Below are 20002 nucleotides of genomic sequence, written 5' to 3'. Positions count from 1 at the left end.
AACTCAAATGGTTTCCGTTTTTCCTTTTGCCGTTCTTTGCTAGGTGAATTGTATTTTTCCATAGTGTGTGAATAACAGACTCAAAGTTTGAGCATTTGGGAAGACAGCCAAAAAATGTCCCCCGGTGAAAAACAAAAGCCATGGGAATAGAAAGGATGACATTAACTAATTTCTGAGGAAGAAACACATATAAGCGATGATGGGTAACCGGGAAGGATTAGACCAGAGCAACATTCCTCAAAGTGAATTGTAAATAGAAACCTACTAGAAAGAAAGGATTCCAGGGCCAGGCAATTTCTGCAGATACTGGATTAAATAATAAAATAATACTGAAATGCATTCTTTACTGTCAGACTTCTCAAAACCATTATGTTAACGTACATGGTGAACTTCTCAGAGAAGCTACAGTATGCAAGATTTTCCAGATGTATTTTATCACAGAATCTTTTTTTTTGTAAAGAAATCTATTTTGGCAAACTCCATACTAGAATTTTTAAAAATTTCAACAGGGGATTATGATAATCCGTTTGTGTATATTTCTACAAATAAATTTATTTATACAAATAAATTTACACACAAAAAATTATTTACACAGATGAATTATAGCGTATCTCAGTATGTGCTGTAATTACATAGACGGAGGACTGAGAAAGGCAATTGGGTATTAGGAAGAATTTGTCCCAGGCTCGCTAGACCTTCCTCTGTAGTTGGGGGTGTTATTTGCTCGGCCTTCCGTGACAAAATGTCACAGACTGGGTGGCTTAAGCAACAAATCTATTTTCTTGTGGTCTGGAAGCTACAAGTCCAAGATCAAGATACCCACAGGGTGGTTTCTTGAGGCCTTTCTCCTCAGCTTGCAGATGTCTTCCGTCTCTCTTTGTCCCCACATGTCTTCCCCCTGTGCTTATAAGGACACATATTGGAATAGAGCCACCATAATGACTCCATTTTACCTTAATTGCTTCTTTAAAGGCCTCACCTCCATATGCAGTCACATAATGAAGGTTGGGATTTCAACACGTAAATTCTGAGAAGACATAAGTCAGCTCCTAACGGTGGGCTGGAAACTGAATTACCAAGAGCTTGCTACACATTCCGTCAAGACCATAGCATTATTTGCATTCCCTCCCAATCCGTCTTGAGCAGGCTTCTGAATCTGAGATGGTTTCTTCAAGGGTGTTCCAACTGGGAGGAACCAGCCTCACAGCCAGACAGACAGTCTCTTTGACCATTATATTTCCCAGGAAACTTAATATACATCAGCTTGATAGTTTGTGAGCTAATAATCACTTGAAAGTTTGGCTGAGGGGACTCAGTTTCCCTGGATCTGACCACACCTAACTGGATGGATAAAATGTGGTTTTTAAACTAACAAAGCGGGGGACCAGATCTTGCCCCTCTGGTGCCTGTACCTGGGGAGCCAGGGGGAAAGGAATGCTCTCTGACTGAAGGCCAGTGGTGCAGCAGGGACTCGGTAATAACGCCTCACCTGTCCTGGGCTGTGCTGGGCATTTTACATCAGCATCATGCCATCTGCTGCTTACAACATCTCTTTGAGATAAAGGTACGTTATTCCCTCTAGATTATAGCTGAGGAAACAGAATTCTATAGAAGGTACTTACCACTGTCTTACGAATAGGTAATAATTTGAAGCTTCCTGTGCTCTGAGCTACAACCCCACACACAGTTTATATGATCTCTCTTGATTTTGTAGGGGAGCAGAAATTGTTTTTCTACCCTCATGGGTTCTGTAGCTAGGACCTGTGATTTGAACTCACAAAAGGCAGAATATCAGGAGGAAAGAAAGACAGACAGATTTTATTACTGCTGTAATATGCACTGGGGCTTCAAGAAAGAAGTGAAAACCCAAAGATGTGGTTCAATTTGTGGGCTTATGTATCATTCAACAAAGGGTGAATTGTGGAGAAGTGATTAGATAAAGGAAAAGGGGATTGGGGCTCCCAGGGAGGGTAAACTGTGGGAAGTTGACTAGGAAATGGATAGTAAATCAGGGTTGTTTAATAAGGTTTGTTACGCTGACTCTGATTCCAGGTGCCCTCCAGTGATGAAACTAGTTCTCATCCTGGTTTGTGAGAGAGGAACACCTTTACAAGTGGAAATGCATGTCACCTTTACAAAGGGAAATTTATGTCCTGATTTTAGGCAGAAAGGGAGAGGGCAGAGAGCCCGTCTTGTGTCTACTGTTCCTCAGTTGCCTTTAGCTTAAAATAATCAAAATAGTGCTATGCCAAAGTGGCATATTTGGGGATGACATATTCGGGTCCTCTTCAGATTCTATGACACTGAGAGAAGAGGGAAATGAAGTCAGGAATTACCCAGGGTTACATGGTTAATAAGCAGAAGCTAGGTTAGAAGCTGATCTCTCTGACTTCAAAACTGCTAGTATATGTACCATATAAACAGAATTTTTTAAGATAAACTTTTAATTTTAGAACAGTTTTAGGTTCACAGAAAAACCACAAAGATGGCACAGAGAGCTCTTAAATGCTCTGTATCCCTATCATGAATGTCTTACATCAGTATGGTGCATTTGTTACAAATGACGAATGAATACTGATACAATATTATTAACGAAAGTACCATACTTCATTCAGATTCCCTTGTTTCTTATCTAATATCTTTTTCTCTGCTCAGTGATCCCATCCAGGATGCCACCTAATGTATAAGCACCGTGCCTCCTTAGGCTCCTCTTGGCTGTGACAGTTTCTCAGACTTTCCTTTTTCTTGATGACCTTGACAGTTTGAGGCGGACTGGCCAGGTGTTTTGTAGAATGTCTCTCCTTTGGGATTTGGCTGATGATTTTCTCCTGACTTAGGCTGGGGCTGTGTGTTTTGGGAAAAGACCACAGAGGTAACATAGTGTCATTTCCATCTATCAGATGAGGGCTACCCACCGTCCACGTGACATCACTGCTGATGTTGGCCTTGGTCGCCTGGCTGAAGCAGTGTTTGTCAGGTTTCTCCACTGGAAATGACTAAAATTTTTTGCCTGCCCTCTTTCTCTTTGGCGTTACTCCATCCTCGCATTGCTACCTAGCAGTCTGAGTGGCGCCATGCTTTTACACTAACTCCGCCTATTCCCATTGTGTTGAGGCACCAGGCAGTAACGGCTTGTCTTTCTGCTGTCAGGTGAGCAGTTTGTTCTTGCTTTTGTCCTTTGTGGGTAAGGTTGTGTGTGTGTGTAAAAGAGTAGGAGGCTTGTTGGGGGTTTGTTAATTCCATCTAAAGATTCTGCTGACCCAAAATGTTGCAGCTAAGAGGGCCAGCGTGCAGCGCCAGAGCAGTAGCAGGCAGAGGGTGCTTAGCAAGCGACCAGGCTGAGGCACTGAGCGGAGACAGGAAGTACAGAAATCAGAATAAGGTGGAGGAGTTGGATTCTGTGAATTCTAAGGTCCCTTCTCACTTTGAAGCCAGGGGTCTCGGGTCCGGAGATAGAAAAATAAGGCAGGCTCTCCTCCTGTATCAACTTTATTTAATTAATAATTTATTTAATTACAAGCTAAAGCATTAAAAAAAAAAAAAGAATCCTGATTCCTAGTGCCTCAAGGCATTTCTTTGGCTGGAGTCACTGATTTAATGAAGACAGAAACAGTTCTTGTGGGAACAGATCCCAGTTCATTGCTTTGCCCACACTTGCTCCCAGGAAGAAGCTCTGTCCTGTTTCTTCTCGGCTCTACTGGGTTTTCTACCATCTTTCTTGCTCCTTTGCCCCCAGCTGTGGTGAGATACACAACAGCAGAAAGTTTTTTGTTGATCCTCCTGGAGGACTTTTGTAAATACAGGTGGGAACTCACTCGGTACAAAATCCCCTTTTTGGCCAAAGTTGTAACCATTTCTGTATGTATCTTGGGTTAAAAGTCAGAGTCTGAAAAATTTTACTCTTGTGAGGTTGAGAAAATCACAGTTCATTATTTGTATCTTTGGTCATTTGCCACAAAACAAAACTTCTTTGTGAAATGTATGCCTGCTGATACCACTTTTTTTTTAAAGGTTATTTAATGAAATCCCATATGTTATCTCAGTCACATTAAATGTTTACTGTAGTTTGCTGCAACATTTCCTTTTTTGACAAAATAACACTCTTCTATTTAACAGGTAACTTTTGCAAGTTAGCAATTGGTCCATTCCTATCGCTTCTTGGACTTCTGGCTAAGATCAAGTGCAACTGGTCCAATCCTAATAGGTGTCTGTAATATGTTAATTATTGCCTTCAGGTGGAAAAGGAAAAATCTAGGACGCTGTCATCATGACTCAGTTTGTCTTGTACTCATTTTCCCTCCTTGGAAATGGAGAATTAAGGTTATTCTTCTATCAACTTTCCCTTGTTTTTCTGTAGCTCCATTTAAGGAAAAAAGAAAAAAAAATAACCAAACTTTTATTTTTTGTGTTGTCAATTCCCCTGGGTTCACTTACATCAGCTTTGGCTGGGCTGATGTTTAAAACATTTTCAAAAGGGTAAATAATTTATTTGAAAGCGGGTGAAGAAAGGCACTTAAGAAAAAATTAAACCAAGTGGATTTGAGAGAAAAAATGTTCCTGAGAACCAGACTATATGGCTTAAAGAGGAGGGCGAGCACTCCATTTCAAAAGTAAGAGTCAATGTCTTTTAAGTACTATCTTCATACATATTATTCTGTGAATCTGGTTTGAGTGTATCCATACAGATGTGAAATATCTCAATAAGTGAACATGTCTTTAAAATACTGGCTGAAAGAAATTCTCTTAAGCTTTTATTTTTAATGGAAGTACTAGGGATTGAGCCCAGGACCTTGTGCTAAGCATGCACCCCATTGCTCAGCTGTACCCCTTGCCCCCTTCTTTTAAGCTTTAACACTATCTTGTGACCAATGTTTATATCACATCACAATTGTGAACAGATTCACTAACTCTTTAACGGCTTAAATACCATTCACACCCCATCTCCACAAGTTCTCTAGGATTTTGAAAAACTATCCTGGCTTGATTTTTATTCTAGACTCTTCCTCGACATTGTCTAGAACTGATTCTGTCATAGTTATCAAGGTTTTCCATTTTCTAGCAACTTTCATTTGGAAGACCTGTCCTTAAAATTTGTCAGAAAAATTCTTGTTGGTAAACCAGGAAAGAAACCAGGAGGCCCTGAATGTGTAATTTGTCCTAGCACACTCAGAAGAAGGACTAGAGATAGAAACCAGGAGGCTTGGTGGACTTCTAGTGAACAAATGGTCGCCACTGGGCATCCACCAGCCCTCAGTAGGCACCTCTGGAACCTGGAAATGGGAGGATGAACCCTGCCCCTTCCCCCTGAGAACTCACAATTTAAGATGCTCTGCTTCTCTTTATATTGTCATGGCTTTTGCGTACAGTATTTATCCAACAGAAGTCTCAAAGACCAAGTTGAAAGGCAACTGAGTTTATAGTATTTGATAACTTGGGTGTCTGTGAAAGGATAAAAGATGTAGTCAAATCTGTTCAGCACTAGGTTTTGGCTAGCAGCTGGCAAAACTGCGGGAGGGGTAGCTGGTCTGCGGTTGTCCTTGCCTCTCTTTGCCTCCCAGAGACATGTGGTGCCCTCTAGCCTGCCCTCTCCTTCCCGAGCCCAGTTGTGGCCAAGCCTGTCCTGAGTCCCCAGACTCTCAGGTGTCAATGCTCAGTTGGAAACTGCTGCATCTGCCAGCCTCCTGAGGCAGCAGACCCCACCCCTATAGACCCTCTACCTCTCTCAGGGTAGGCTTTTGAAAGTAGATTCCTGATGCTACCCTAGGTGTTCTGAATTAGATCTCTCCGAGAGAGGCACCTGGAAATCCATATTTTGTAAAGCTCAGGTGATTCTGATGCTTAGCCTGGTTTGTGGACCACTGTCTCAAAGGATAGCACGCTTGGTATCCAAGAGATAAAGCTCAGAAGGCATCTACCAGCTGTTCTGGCAGGAGCAGAGAGGGAAGAGAATTGTGGGACATTTAGTCATGGCAGATTTCTATGATATATGATTACAAATTAAACTGTGTTTATAATAATAATAATAATAATAATAATATAGCCATGTGTTTAAAAAAACAGTCAAAACATACGTTTAGAAAACAAGTTTATACTGTATAGCACAGGGAACTATATTCAATATCTTCTAGTAACCTATAATGAAAAATAATATGAAAAGGAACTTATGTACGTATATATATGACTGAACTATTATGCTGTGCACCAGAAATCGACACAACATTTTAAAGTGACTATACTTCAATTTAAAAAAAGAAAGAAAAGGAGTCTCTCATATCCACTCTTGTGACACTCTTTTGATACACTTTGTATTCTGATTGAATTTTTAACCTGAAACAATTTTGCAAGAGTCTTAAGGGAGAGATGTACTATCTTTGTAACCTACACAATGCCTAGCTTAGTTCAATAAACATTTGTTGAATTAAAAAAATATGTTTGAATATAAAATGAAAAGTAACTCCCTTGACCCACCTTTAGGAACCTGTCTATTCAGTACAGGACAGAGGTTCTCCTTCCTGACTGCAGTCTATGGAAATCTGAAGAAATGCAGATGTCTGGCCCCTCCCCTAAAACTTTTGAATCATAAAGCCTAGAGATCTGAGCAGCTGTATTTTTAAAACTCTCTAGGTCATTCTGACCTCCAGCTCGATTTGCAATCCTACGGTTCATAAGCTCCTTTAAATGACTACTTCTGTAGAAGGTTATCAAGTACTTTTTGCTGAGAATCTTTATTTTCATTCTATGATCTCTCAAAATTCTGGGCTCTCATCTTGGTCTCTAGGGGGAGCCCACACAAATCTGAGCAAGAACCTGCTTGCCCCACAACTATTTTTGAACAGCCTGAAGCTCTTTGGCTCTAGAGGAAGCATTGTGCAGAAAACATCTGTGAAAATGTGGTTGTGAAATCATGGTAACAGTAGTAACAGTAACACAGATCAGAGGAAAAGGGAAAAAATTACCCAGAAACCCTCACCTAGCCCAATAAATCTAACGACTTTCATTTCTGCCTGAGATGTTTTCTGTCCTTGTAAGCCTGGATGCATAAACAATGAAAAAGTTGATGTGACTGTCCAATGTATGTTTGCATCTCCCTGAGGTCAGACCAAAATAATGAGTTGGTATTTCCAGATGCCTAAGTAATTACCCCAAATTATCTGGCTTTGAACTTTCTAAAGAAATAAAAAACAACTTTCAAACATCCTCTACCAGAAGCTAAATGTGACATTGTTTTATTCTTAACCAGCTACTTAAAAATCCCCAAAGAACATACTTTAAAGTTCTTTCAAAATAACATGTGTTCCAAAAGTTTCAAATCTCTCTTTTTTCTTTCTTTTATGAGAAGCTGGTAAGTGTCTAAATAATAATAAGGCGCTGGAGGCGTGGTCTTAGAGTGTGCAGCCCTGAGTTTGGGGAGGGGTGGCATTTATTTTCAAATCTGTACATTTCAGCTTATCTGCCTGTAGTTCCTACAGAGAAAGTGACAATAAACACTTTAAAGACCTAGAATTTAATTTTTTCTGTTTTGTTTGGAAGACTTAGTTTCTTTCATAGTTGGAGTCTGTGTGCTGTATTTATGTTTTATTATCCTTGGACGTATGGCTAAGCAACTTTATAAAACCCACAAGGCTTTTGAGTAATGTGAGCCTCTGTGATTCCCCCAGGTTCTTTTTGGCACCATCAATATTTCATTGTTTACCATTTGCTTCATGGTTTGGAACGCTTCCTCTCCTCCTCCCAACCCAATAAAACTCTGTAGTTGAAGCAGCAGCCTCCGGGAATGAGGGGCGCGAGGCTGGTGGGGATCTTCTAAACCAGGGTTACAGGAGCAGGCATCTAAACCTAGTCTAAGATGAACCTTTCGGGCTCCTAGGCTCATGAAAGGGAGTTTAAGGAGTTGGAGTTGAAATGTAAGAAACTGTGCATTTTATATTTTATGGAAGGAAACTTCTCTGATTCACATGGAACTTCAGTGTCTCTGACATAAAAAAACATGCCCCTCAGAAAACCAAACTGCCCATAAATATGTTTAAGAATTTATAAGAATATTCTTGGTACAGACACTAAAAAACAAGTGAGTGTAACTGGTTTTTCCAATTTACAGGGTGCCTTTTATGGCTACTTGTGCAATGAAACATGGGATTTTTACTTTGAAGTCACCTTTGGCATCCAATAAAAGTGTATTTACTTATCAGGGACTTGGATGGCTCTGGTCCCTGTGAGCTACACAACAGGCCTTCATAGGTTACCTTTCATGCTAGTAGTGAGAAAATCGATTGTCATCCTCTGAATACTGCTCCTCATTAAATGCAAATTGGTTTGTCCCGTGCTGCCTAGACTGTCTTTCTGTCTCGTGCGTCAGAGTTGTTGAATCCACCACGCGTGTTGTGGTCCTTGTGCACTGATGACCTGGGGTGCAGAGAGAATACGTGTTTTGTTCTCAAGAATGTTGGATCCCTCACATGACGGTTGAACGAGGGGTCGTCACATCCAGGCACAGTTCAGTCTGATTGTGCCGTTAGGCCTTCCTCATCTGGAGGGAGTGGGTTGTTCCCCAGGAGACTCAGATTTATCACTGGGTCCCCACTGCTTTATTTACTTTAATCAGAAACTCATTGTCTCGCTTCTGTTTTGTAGCTTTCCACCCATAAAAGCAAGGGCAATATGCACTTGCACGTGGTGCACTGTGGCATGTTGGGCATACTCTGCTATACTTTGACTGTTATAACTGGAGACTTTTATAAGCATTTGATCATCAAGGTTTATTGTTACATAGTACACCACGAGCTATACAATACATGGTCTGATGGCCCAGTGGGAAATTCTTCCTGGGAATTCCTAACTTAATGATATCCTTTGTAGTAGATGTAACCTGAAAAAAAAAGAGCCAAAAGATACTGGAACATACTAGAGTTCCACTCAGTCATGAACAATTGGTTCAGTTCACCATTATATCATATGACTAAAATGTCTCCCAGAGCGATACACTCTGGTTTGCAGATTGCCACTTGACCTTGTGAGATTCCAAAAGCGGAGGTGGTCTTGGCAAACATATGTCTTTAGCCTTTCAGGCATCTGATATAATCGTGCTAAGAAACAACAAACTTCTGTTGCTCTGAGCCTCTCTAGAGGCAGCGATACCATATTGGATTTCCCTTGTTGCATAATTCATTTATTCATTCCTGTATCCCTAGCTACTATTTCTCCTTCTCTCCATTTGTCATTGATTTTTACCCAAACTTTCCCACCTTTCAAAGGCATGTTAGGTGCAGCCACTGTGCTGGTCCAGATTTCTGGCATCAATTCCAGTCTAGCAAGTACCTCCCCCTTAGCCCAAACTCTGTTCATAGGCACAGAGCTGGTAGGCTATCTCCACCATGGGGCCACACAGCTGCAATCACTGTCACTTGTATTTTGCCAAATAGAGTGAAGGCACGATACAGCCCATTAAGCCCTTAGGAGTTCTGGCATAACGCTTTCAAAGGTATAGTTACAATCTCTTGTTTAGGGATCCCTTCTGCTTCATCCTACTTCCAGGACCCATGGTTGCTGCCCTGGTCCTAGAACTACTGAATCAGTTAGGAAAAAAAGAAAGTTAAGGTGATGTGGGGAATAATTGTCTAGTAGTACTAGCATCCTCCCCACACCCTCTCCCTCAAAGGAAAAGAAAAGCAGAGGACATCTATTGAGTGAGGAGGCCTCCTGGGCCCCTTCATGTTGAGTGTGAGTACACACTCAGGAAGGTATGTAAACAACCAGGCCTGCATGACTTTATCTCCCCCAATTTAAAAAAACTGGGAGGGGGCTGTGCAGGTAATTAGGTTTATTTATGTATTTATTTTTAATGGAGGTACTGGGGATTGAACCCAGTATCTCGTGCATTCTAAGCATGTACTCTACCACTGGGCAATAAATATTTCAATTGCCCCTGCCAATTCTCTATCAAATCACTGCTCTGAGGATGACTGGCAACATGATCCGTCCATTTGATATGATATTTCTTTGCCCACTGATGGACTCTACATGCTGTAAAATGTGTTCCTTAGTTTGAAGAAATGTAACTCATTTCTTCATCCAAACTGGGACAGTATCTTCTGCTCCACTCCTTTTATAGTAGTTTAAGCATTTGCATTTACCACTGGGTATGCAAAGCCCAGTCCAAAGTAAGTGTCTATTTCTGTCAGGACCCATTTATAGCTTCCCAGGGCTACTGGCAGCTGTCCAATATAGTCTCCTTGCCAGCTACGCTGGGGATGGGGGGTCTTCTTCCCCGGAATCTGCCTCCCAGCCATCTGTGGTCCCCGTCTTGTTGGCAGACAGGACAGTTCTGGTTGGCATTTTGTGGCTCTGCGGGTGCAAGAGGATGATGTCAACTATCAGCCCATTTCAGCATTGCTACAGGCCCCTCCAACCCAGATTCACTCATTTCATGGACCCAGTCGAACACTTTAAGTGAGTGTGTGTACCAGGACATCCAATTGCTGGTTCCAATCACCTCTGGATCTGGGAAAGATGTTCTGATGGGCCTTGACATGTCCTATTTAATGTTCCCCTTAAATTCCCATAGTGATTTCCATACATGCCCCATATGGACATCCACTTAATAAGCCAGTTTTCCATTGCCCATCTGCCTGACCATATGGCCAAGCCATTCGCCACTGCCCAAGAGAAGGAATACACCCAGACTTTGGGGCTCTCATTATTGTTCACTTCTCCCACCACTGCGAGGAAAACACATGCAGTCTAGCCTGCTAAGCTGATTTATTCTCAATTTTTTCAATTATAGCTTTTCCCATTAGTTGGTCACAGTGTACAGCCTTTCAAACAGGTTGCTGCCCATTGACTTTAGAATTGCCGTCTATAAACAAAGCAGCTTTTTGTAGGTTAGCTGAGAGCTATTCATAAGATACCACCTATGTGTCAATAGGATGCAGTTGCTCCTTACATGGTTCCAAAGTTGGCCCTAGAGGAAATGAGGCTACCTAATTGGAATGTTTCTTCAACATCACCTGAGTCATTATGCATGTTTCAGGTTTCAAGATTATTTTATGTCTTTCAGACATACAGCAGTTTCCATTAATGCTCGATAATTGCAAGCCAATAATTGCCTCTCAAATGACATGTACTATAATGCTGCATCTGAAAACTTTCTCATCCTAAATCCCAGGGGTCACCACTGGGCAGTGATCACGGGCTGTTGCCTTAAGCTCCAGTCTGTGTTGGGTATGAATCGAAGAAACTTCCAAAATCGTATCAGAGTATGAATCATAAGGGCCTGATATGGATTGAGCCATGGCTTTTTGCTGTTGTTAAGGCTCCTTCCATTCAAGCACAGCATTCTTTCAGGAAGCTTTATGAGCGGAATCAGCAGTCCTCCCAGATCTGGAATCCGCATCGTCCAAATCCAAACCCCAAGGTGCTGTGCTCCTGCCTTGGTGCCCAGGGCCGGTATGACAGCTGCTTATTTTCAGTCGTCCGTGGAATGTCAGGGGTGGCTTCTGCCCAGGTTACTTCCAAGAATTTCATCGTTTGGGTGAGCTCTAGAGGAGAATTCTTGCCTCAAGGGCAAGTGTGGCCCTTCTGACGCCTCGATTTTAAACTTCCAGCTGCTAAAACTGTGAGAGAATACATTTCCATTCTTTGAAGCCCCCATGTTTCTGGTCATTTGTTGCGCGCAGTCACAGGAAAATAACACAGCAGGGGCGTGGCCTGGGCCTGGTATGTTTTAATCCTGGAGTGCTTCTAATCTGCGACCAGGGTGGGAAACCCGGGAATGGGGCATTTCGGAAGCATCTCCCCTAGCAGTTTTCCTCAGCTCAGGGCCTAAATGCTTTTTGTAATATTGTGATGTCTTCTTAATTATGTTTTTATTATCTTTTAGCAGAACAAATATTCAATGCACTATGGGGACAGCCAGGGTCTGTAAAGTTTACAGCATATAAAATTATATACCCAGGAAGGGGGTGGGTAGAGCTCAGTGGTAGAGCACGTGCCTAGCAAGCATGAGGTCCTGGGTTCAGTCCAAGTACCTCCATTAAAAAAATAAATAAAACCTAATTACTCCCCTCTAGAAAAAAAAATATACAGTGCTGTATGTCAGTTATATCTCAATAAAACTAGAAAGAAAAAACTTTGTATATATACACCATGTACATATATAAAGTACAAGGTATAAAATCTTCATGTACAGGTATATAGGTATCTGAACCTTAAGTACAAATCCCTACACCCAGGATTTTGTCCTCTAAGGCCATTTGGGCTGTATCTGCAGCAGTGTTGTTTGCTACTTCTTTGTCTGATTTATGAATTTTCCTCTTCCTTCCTTCCTTCCCCTGCCTTCCTGTCCCACCCCCTGCTGCCTGTCTGTGAGCAGTTTCTCCCGGGGCTCATCAGTACCTCTGGAAAGACTGGCCTGAGGAAGGGAAGGGGCCATGCCAGCTGCCCACCTGCCGCGACTCTATCTGTGAGAGGAGATATGGCGTGGGGAGGAGGAGACGGCCTTTGTGAGGTTCCTGGTGTCTTACCCTGTCTCCATGTCTCTAGACAGGGAGATCCTGCTTCTGATGTACAGTCATCTTTCAGTGTAGACCTTGAGGAAGAAGATGCTGGAGAATGTTAGGTGGTACCTGTATTCAGAGAAAGAGATTTCTCGTTACTCTTTTAAAGGAGTGGGGAGTAACTGAACTTATATTCTGAAAGTTTCCAGGGACTTGGATTCAACACAAATTTGATAGTCTCTGAAGCCTATGTTTTCTCCACCATACCCTGCCTCTTCTCACACACACACACACACACACACACACACACACAGAGTATATATATATATATATACTCATACTGATATATATTGATATATATGTAAAAACATATATACTGATACTGATCTGTATACTGACACATTCAACAGTGTGGATCACCCTCAAAAACATTATGCAAAGTGAAAAAAATCCAGGCACAAAGACTACATGTTGTATGATTCCATTTATATAAAGTGTCCAGAAAAGGCAAATCCATAGAATCAGAACATAGATTCGTGGTTACTTAGGGCTGGAGGTGGGAAAGTGGATTAACTATGAATGGGTAGGAAGGATCTTTTGGGGATGATGGAAATGTTCTGGTGGATGAAAATGTGATGGTTGTACAATCTGGTAAATTTACTAAAACTCATGGAATTATACACTTCAAATTATTTCACAGTATGTAAATTATACCTCCATAAACTTTTAGACACACACACACACACACACACACACACACATATAATGGCTAATGTAACTCTGTGCTATCAGAGTCACACAGTAAATGTTTTCACCTTTAGTGCAGCACACTCAGGGCACAGCCTCCTTTCCTCGGAGGGGCTAGGGCACCATGCACCTGTCTAATCCTGAGAAGTCAAGAGACCAACATCCGCTAGAGTAATCTGAGGCCCAGGGAGTTTTGCTCACCAGAACTTCAGGTTAATCCAGGGCCTTTCTCCCAGCAGATAGTTTGGAAAAGTGACACTGTTTTGTTTTGTTTTCCCCCATCAGCACCATACTGGGATATGTGCAAAGGTTTTATTATTATCATCCAAGGAAAATCATTAAAACCATATTACTACTTGAGACTCTAAGTAGGGTCTTGGTTTCGCTTCCTTTATCAGGCAGGGTGGACGAAGTTATGTTGCAGTAGTGAAAGACATCCAGGTCTCAGCGGCTTAAAAGAACAGGAGTTTATTGCACACTTTTGCTCCATGATATTTAGGGCTGGTGGGGCACTTTGCTCCACGTGGTCCTTACTCAGGGACTCAGGCTGACAAAGCCTCCACCATCTAGATGTTGCCAGTGCCATGGCAGGAGGAAGGAAACATGGAGAATTACATACTGGCTCTTAAATGCTTCTATCCAGAAGTCACAAGCATCTCTTCCACTCACATTTTTGGACAGAGCAAGTCACATAACATCATCTACCTTCAAAGGGGCAGAGAAGTGGGATTCTCTCTCCTGCTAGGAACTAGAGGGGACAGGAGGTGGCGGGACAAAATAATGCTCGTCACACCCGCTTTCACCAGAGGACACCGGAGTGGTAGAGACTTACCAGGCCCTCTGCTGGGGGAGGGTGACCAACTGTCCCCTTCTGCCTGAGAAATTTCCCAGGCTGGGGGCACTTTCTGCACTAAAACTGGGAGAGTTTGAGGTGGGTTGAGATGGTGGGTCACCGAGGCTGGCTTCTGCCTTAAGTTGCACATCCTGGGCCTGGAGGATGAAGGCGTCTCTCTGCCCACAGATATCCTTTCAGAAAATCGACCTCAAGCCCTTTTGGACATTAAAAAAAAAATGAGTTTACTACAGAGTCTGCCCAAGGAGTTCCCATTGGTCCCTAGCTCTAAGAGGGAACTAGAGCTCTTGTCTCCCCTGACAGGGCCTGGAAACATCCCTTGCTCATTGAAAACCATTGCAGCGTTGGCCTTCACCACTTGCCTGAGGCTTTGGTTGGTGCCCACTGCAGACCGTGGAGTGAGTCCATCCCTTCCCAAGGGAGCTACCTACAGCTGATGAGGCTTGCGCCTCAGAGCTCCTTCCTAGCATGGGGCCCTTAGTGCGTTTCCATGGTCATGGGTTTTTGTAAAATTTACAGAAGAAGGAAGGTTTATATTCTTTTTTCTGAAAGGGGGCTTCCCAAATGACATATTCTTCAGGCCCCACAAAAAGTTCCAGATTGCCTCAGAACGTGACCCCTAAGCTCCTCAACTCCTCCTCATGCTTCAGATGCCAAAGGGCATGACTTTCCTCAGGAAAACCTTTCCCGTCTCCCTGTGTAGCCATTTCCCCCTCTGGTACATTTCCAGAGCATCATGTACCTCCTATTCGTAGCATCAGAGTTGCAGTTTTAACATAGACTTGTAATGTTGTGTGATTCATGTCTGTCTCCCCTGAGTCTGTCCACTCTGGGAAGGTGGAGCCCAAGTCTACCTTCATTCATCACGTGTATCTCTGGTGCCAGCCATGGTGCTCGCGCCATGGTCAGAGCTCAGTAAATGTTCCATGAGTATATTATGTCTCTTGCATGCATAAAAAATTATTTGGGTTAAGTTTATTTTGAAGAATTTGTTGTATCCTTAGAAATAATTGGAGACAACTCAAAATTTTGCAAAATTAAGGCTGTCACTGCTCTAGGTTAATACCTAGATATTGTATCTAGATATATCTAGATAATCTAGGGTAACACTCATATACTCTAGTGGGATCACCATTTCTACCTGGGGAACTTAAACCTCAGTTAACCAAGAATCTGAAAAGATCTCATGTTTAATGCTCCATTTAGCTCCAGAATTCCTTGAATATACATAGGAGAAAGTTCAGCAGTTACACAACACCCAGCAAACAATCCTTGTGTGATGCTCACAATAGAATTCAAATTCTAGAGTCATCATGCAAAATTGTAGCTCCAGTCTGGTGCTTCAATTACACCGTCTTTTCAGAATTAGTGGTAGGTGACACTTATCGAACACTTGCTTTGTGCCGGGCACTGAGCACGTTACTTTACGCGCACTAGCTAAATCTTAACAGTGCGCTTCTTATACTATTATCCTCATTTTACAAAGGACAAAACTGAGGCCCAGTGAGGATAGGTAACTTGCCCAAGGTCACAGAGTGGCGAAACTCAAGGAGAAAAAGAGTCCTGGTTGTCCTAATATTCACTCTGCCCTTCTTCCTTAGTAAACCCTATACATTTTAGCTGAGCACACGGCTGCCAGGAGAACGTCAGCCCTCTCCAGCCTTCCTGGGGTCGGGCCATGAGACGGAGTTCTCACCCGTGGGAGGCGGGCAGGATGCATTCGTGCTTATAAAAGGAAGGGGCATGGGCTTCTTTTCTTTCTTCCTTCTTCTCTGGCTGGAAAGCAGAGCCGGTGGTGGAAGTGGGAGAAAGTGTCCTGATGGTTATGGCCAAACTAATTCGCTGGGATTTGAAGCCAGGTCTGTCTAATGCTAGGGCCTGTGCTAAGCTAGGCTTTCAAAGGCCTTTCAAAGGCAACTGTGTTTTTGAAGAATTTAGCAGAACCCAGAGGTCATTGCTCTTGGAAAGAAAAAAGGCTTTGGTGATGAATTTACATGGGGATGGATGTCCACTTCAATATTTATTGAGCAACCATGGGCATGTTTCTTAATCTCTCTGTCCCTCAGTCTCCTCATCTGTAAAATGGGAATGATAATAGTATCTACCCCTTAGGGCAGATGTGAGGACTAAGCAAGACAATACACATGAAAGAGCTCAGTGCTGTTGCCAATTACATTGTAAAGTGCAGTGAACGTTAATGATTATTATTATTATAGTTATTCAACTGTATAATCAACTGTATAGTGTTGATAATGTTGATAGTACCAAAGGGGATTTAAGATAATATATTTAAAATGCCTGGCATAATCCTTAGCATATAGTAAGCACACCACAAATGGTAGTTACTACCAATACATACATATCCAGAATAGAAAAGGACCCCTCTTCCCCCAAAAAAGGCAAATAAATGGATGCGAATAAAGACATTGCAGTTGAGATGAGATGGTGATAATAAGTATTTTTCATCATACATTTGCAGAGCAGGGATTTTATAACAGAAACAAAACAAAACTGCTTTAAACTGAAACCTTATTTCCTTGGACAGGCTTTGCCACAGATATTTGACCTTGAGACCTTACCCAATTTAAAACCCGGTTGAAAAGCCTTTCACTTGGATGTAACATCAATGACAAAGAAAGAACTGGAGTTGGTGGAATTCATAACAGATGATAAAAGATCCATAGGGTGTGACCTACTGGTAAGAGACAGATAAAAGGAAACCATGGTGTCTTTCTAGAGGTAAAAATAGAAGAGACTCATTATTTGAGAAACTCAAAATAAACATTGATTTTGAGAACAGAAGACCTGAATTCTGCTCTTATCATTGTTCTGGTCCTTTTGTTGCCTTTTAACCTCCTAGAATTGGTCCTGTAGGACCTTGGAGAAGAACTTGGAAAGTAGAGGATAAATAACAAATAATTGAAATGGTCATCATTTTAGTTCTTCAAAATAGTTCAAAAGAAACGTATAAAATTTTCTCACTTTCTGCAGAAAACTTTAAATAATGAAACAATTTCAGTGTGATCAGCTCTTTCCATCTTGGTTTCTGGGAGTTCCTTTATTGCTCATTAATATGCACTTCATCACTGATATTCAATATTAGCTTTTCGTGGTTAGTTTCACCACACTCCAAGGAGAGAAAAAGGGGGTCGCTGATCCTGGGGTCAGCATCCTGGTGGGTGATTCAGTTCAGTTAGATACATATTTGTGGAGTGTTACTTAAGTAATAGGGAACCCCTTTTATTGGAATAACACATTACAGTTTTCAATTTACTATCACATACTTGAACTCATTTGGCTGTGGTTACAGGGTCACAGCACAAGGGTTTGAAGACTTGTGATCTTGGCACTCTCAGGCAGGTCACTCTGTGTCTCTCTTTTCCAATCTGTAAAGTGGACGTAACACTGCTCTCTTGATCTGTCACACAGAGTTGTCCTGGAGCACAAATGAAAATATGTGTATGGGCATGTAAACTGTAAAGTTCTGTGTACATAGAAACTATCATTTTAAAACAATATTAAAGATGAGGAAACCGAGGCTCTGCAATGTCCCTGCACTTGCTACAGGTGACTGCGCAGGCAAAAGCAGAGCTGGACTCCACCATTCTTCCAAAAAGAAATAAATTGGGAGTGGAGGTCTGTCATTCTTTTTGGCCACCCAGCAGCAGAACCCTCTTGCCTACGTTTTAAAGACTCCCTCCTCTCATTATTTAAACTCATTACTTAAACTGAAAATGCTGCCCCCTTTCCTGGCCTCCCCTCAGCTAGGGGGCAGGCTGTGACCTGGGTCCCCAGGGTGCTGTCCTCAGTGAGCCCACAGTGACTTGGATTTTCTTCCAAATGTTAACATCCCAAATTTGGCTCTCTGGCCCTCCTGGAGGAGAGTCTGGGAACTACTGGTATCTCATAAACCAGTGCTTCTCAAACTGTAAGGTGCATACAGATCACCAGGAAGTTGTGTTACAGTGTAGAGCTGGGTGGGCCCAAGTTTCTGCATTTCTTATTTTTTAAATTTATTTCTTATTTTATTTTTTAATTTTTTTGGGCGGTAGATAACTAGGTTTACTTATTTCTTTATTTTTAACGGAAGTACTAGGGATTGAACCCAGGACCTTATATATGCTGAGCATGTGCGCCTACCACTTGAGCTATACCCTCCCCCTGAGACTTAGTTCTAACAAGCTCCCAGATGCTGCTGGCCTGTGGACCTCACTTTGTGCAGCAAAATTTTCTAAATTTGTTTTCAGCTTGACTAACACCCTAATACTTACAGATTCTACCATCAAAAGTTGGGGGACAGGGTTTACACATAAAACAATACCAAAACATAAGAAAAGGAAAATTTGGAATTTTTCTGGAATGACAATTATTCTGTTGTCTTCTAGGGGGAAGAAAGAACCAGATGTTGTTGAATTTTTACAATTAAGGTGAGTTAAGATTGTGCTGAGTGATGTTTTACTGTTCTGCAATAGCCCTAGAGTTAATTGAAGACCCAGGGATATACCATAAAACTAGATTAGGAAATCAGTCCACAAGGTATTTACATCGTCAGGTGCATGATTAGAACGGGGGTGGAAGGGGTGTAGGAGGCAGGAATGATAACTTCGGACTAAGTTCTCTTTCCTGGAATCTCTTCCTCCCACACTCCATGTCTCTTTAAGTAACTGAGACAAACAGACAAAGTTCAGCTGGATAAAGGCAAAAGCAGAGTAGCCCTCGCCAAAATGATGGTAACAGTTGTCGACAATAGAAGCCTAAAGACTAGTGTCTAAGTCATCTCAAGCTGACATAACAAAATACCACAGCCTGAGTGGCTTAAACGCAGACATTTCCTTCTCACAGCACTGGAGGCCAGCAGATTTGGTCTTTGGTAAGCGCCCACTTCCTGGCTCACAGATAGCTGCCTTCTTGCTATTTCTTCACATGATGGAGAGAGAGAGCTCGGTGTCTCTTTTTCTTCTTATATGGACATGAACCTCATTTTGGAGGCCTCACCATCATGACCTCATCTAAACCCAATTACCTCCTAGAGGCCGCACCTCCTAACACCATTGCATTGGGGGTCAGGCTTCAGTGAATTTGGGAGGTGGTGGGGAAACACACATTCAGTCCATTACAACTGGATAAAGATTCTTCTAGATAAGTGATTTTGCTTCAGTGCTGCGAGTCCGCCAGTTCTGGGCGAAGTTCCCTGCTGTCAGGGGTGGTGTGTTTCCCTGTGATGAATGTCTATCATGGTGAGCAGTGGGCGACACTTCCCTTTCTCTGTGGAACCTGGAGGCTGGCACATTTTGTCAGCTGGAGAAGCAGGTGCCTAGCAAGCCCCAGGATGCCATGAAAAGTACCTTAAGCGAAGAATTGGATGTCCTTGTTCTAGGAAACAAACAATGCAAGTTCAAGGTCGCTCAGAACTCAAGAGAATGTATCAAATGGCCTTTAGGAAGAAAACCAAAAGTTGCGTGAACACATAACTAAAGATTTCCCCTGGCTATTGTCACCACCCAAAGAGGACCCTATTGTTGCTTACTTGGCTGCACCCACCTTTCCAGGCCTGCACAGAAGACAAGAGTCTACAACACAGAGAAAACAGACACAGAGAGAAAACTGAGCAATTTTTGCCATATTTAAATCAGAAAATGCCTGGTCTCTGATTCACGGCTTACACAAGCGATTCTAACCCTGATATTGCAGTATTTAAGGAATTCTCCCTCCAAGATGTCTCCAGGAAACCCTCTCTCTTCAAATCTCTCTCCACTAACACAGTCTTTCCAAAAATTAAAATAAATAAACTTACATTGTTAGTCTAAAAACATGCATGACTCAAATTTCATACAGTACATTTAGTATCAAAATGAAATAATTCAAGTAAAGTACTTTATAAACGGAATAGTGCAAAATAAAGAGCAAAATT

General features: G+C 42.1%; 2 long non-coding RNA genes across 2 annotated transcripts; one reads left to right on the top strand and one right to left on the bottom strand.

The window, feature by feature from the left end:
• Positions 1–761: 761 nt before the first annotated feature.
• On the bottom strand, positions 762–1194 carry LOC140696057 (uncharacterized). Its single transcript, XR_012072044.1, has 2 exons — positions 980–1194; positions 762–898 (listed from the first exon to the last, which is right to left on the bottom strand). It is a non-coding gene; the product is annotated as an uncharacterized lncRNA (long non-coding RNA).
• Positions 1195–1362: 168 nt separating this feature from the next.
• LOC140696166 (uncharacterized) lies at positions 1363–19865 on the top strand. Its single transcript, XR_012072272.1, has 4 exons — positions 1363–1564; positions 16637–16789; positions 18477–18518; positions 19469–19865. It is a non-coding gene; the product is annotated as an uncharacterized lncRNA (long non-coding RNA).
• The last annotated feature ends 137 nt before the right edge of the window (positions 19866–20002 follow it).

This window comes from Vicugna pacos, chromosome 1 (assembly GCF_048564905.1).
Source record: "Vicugna pacos chromosome 1, VicPac4, whole genome shotgun sequence".
NCBI lineage: Eukaryota > Metazoa > Chordata > Mammalia > Artiodactyla > Camelidae > Vicugna > Vicugna pacos.
This window is presented reverse-complemented; position numbering and strand designations above follow the sequence as displayed.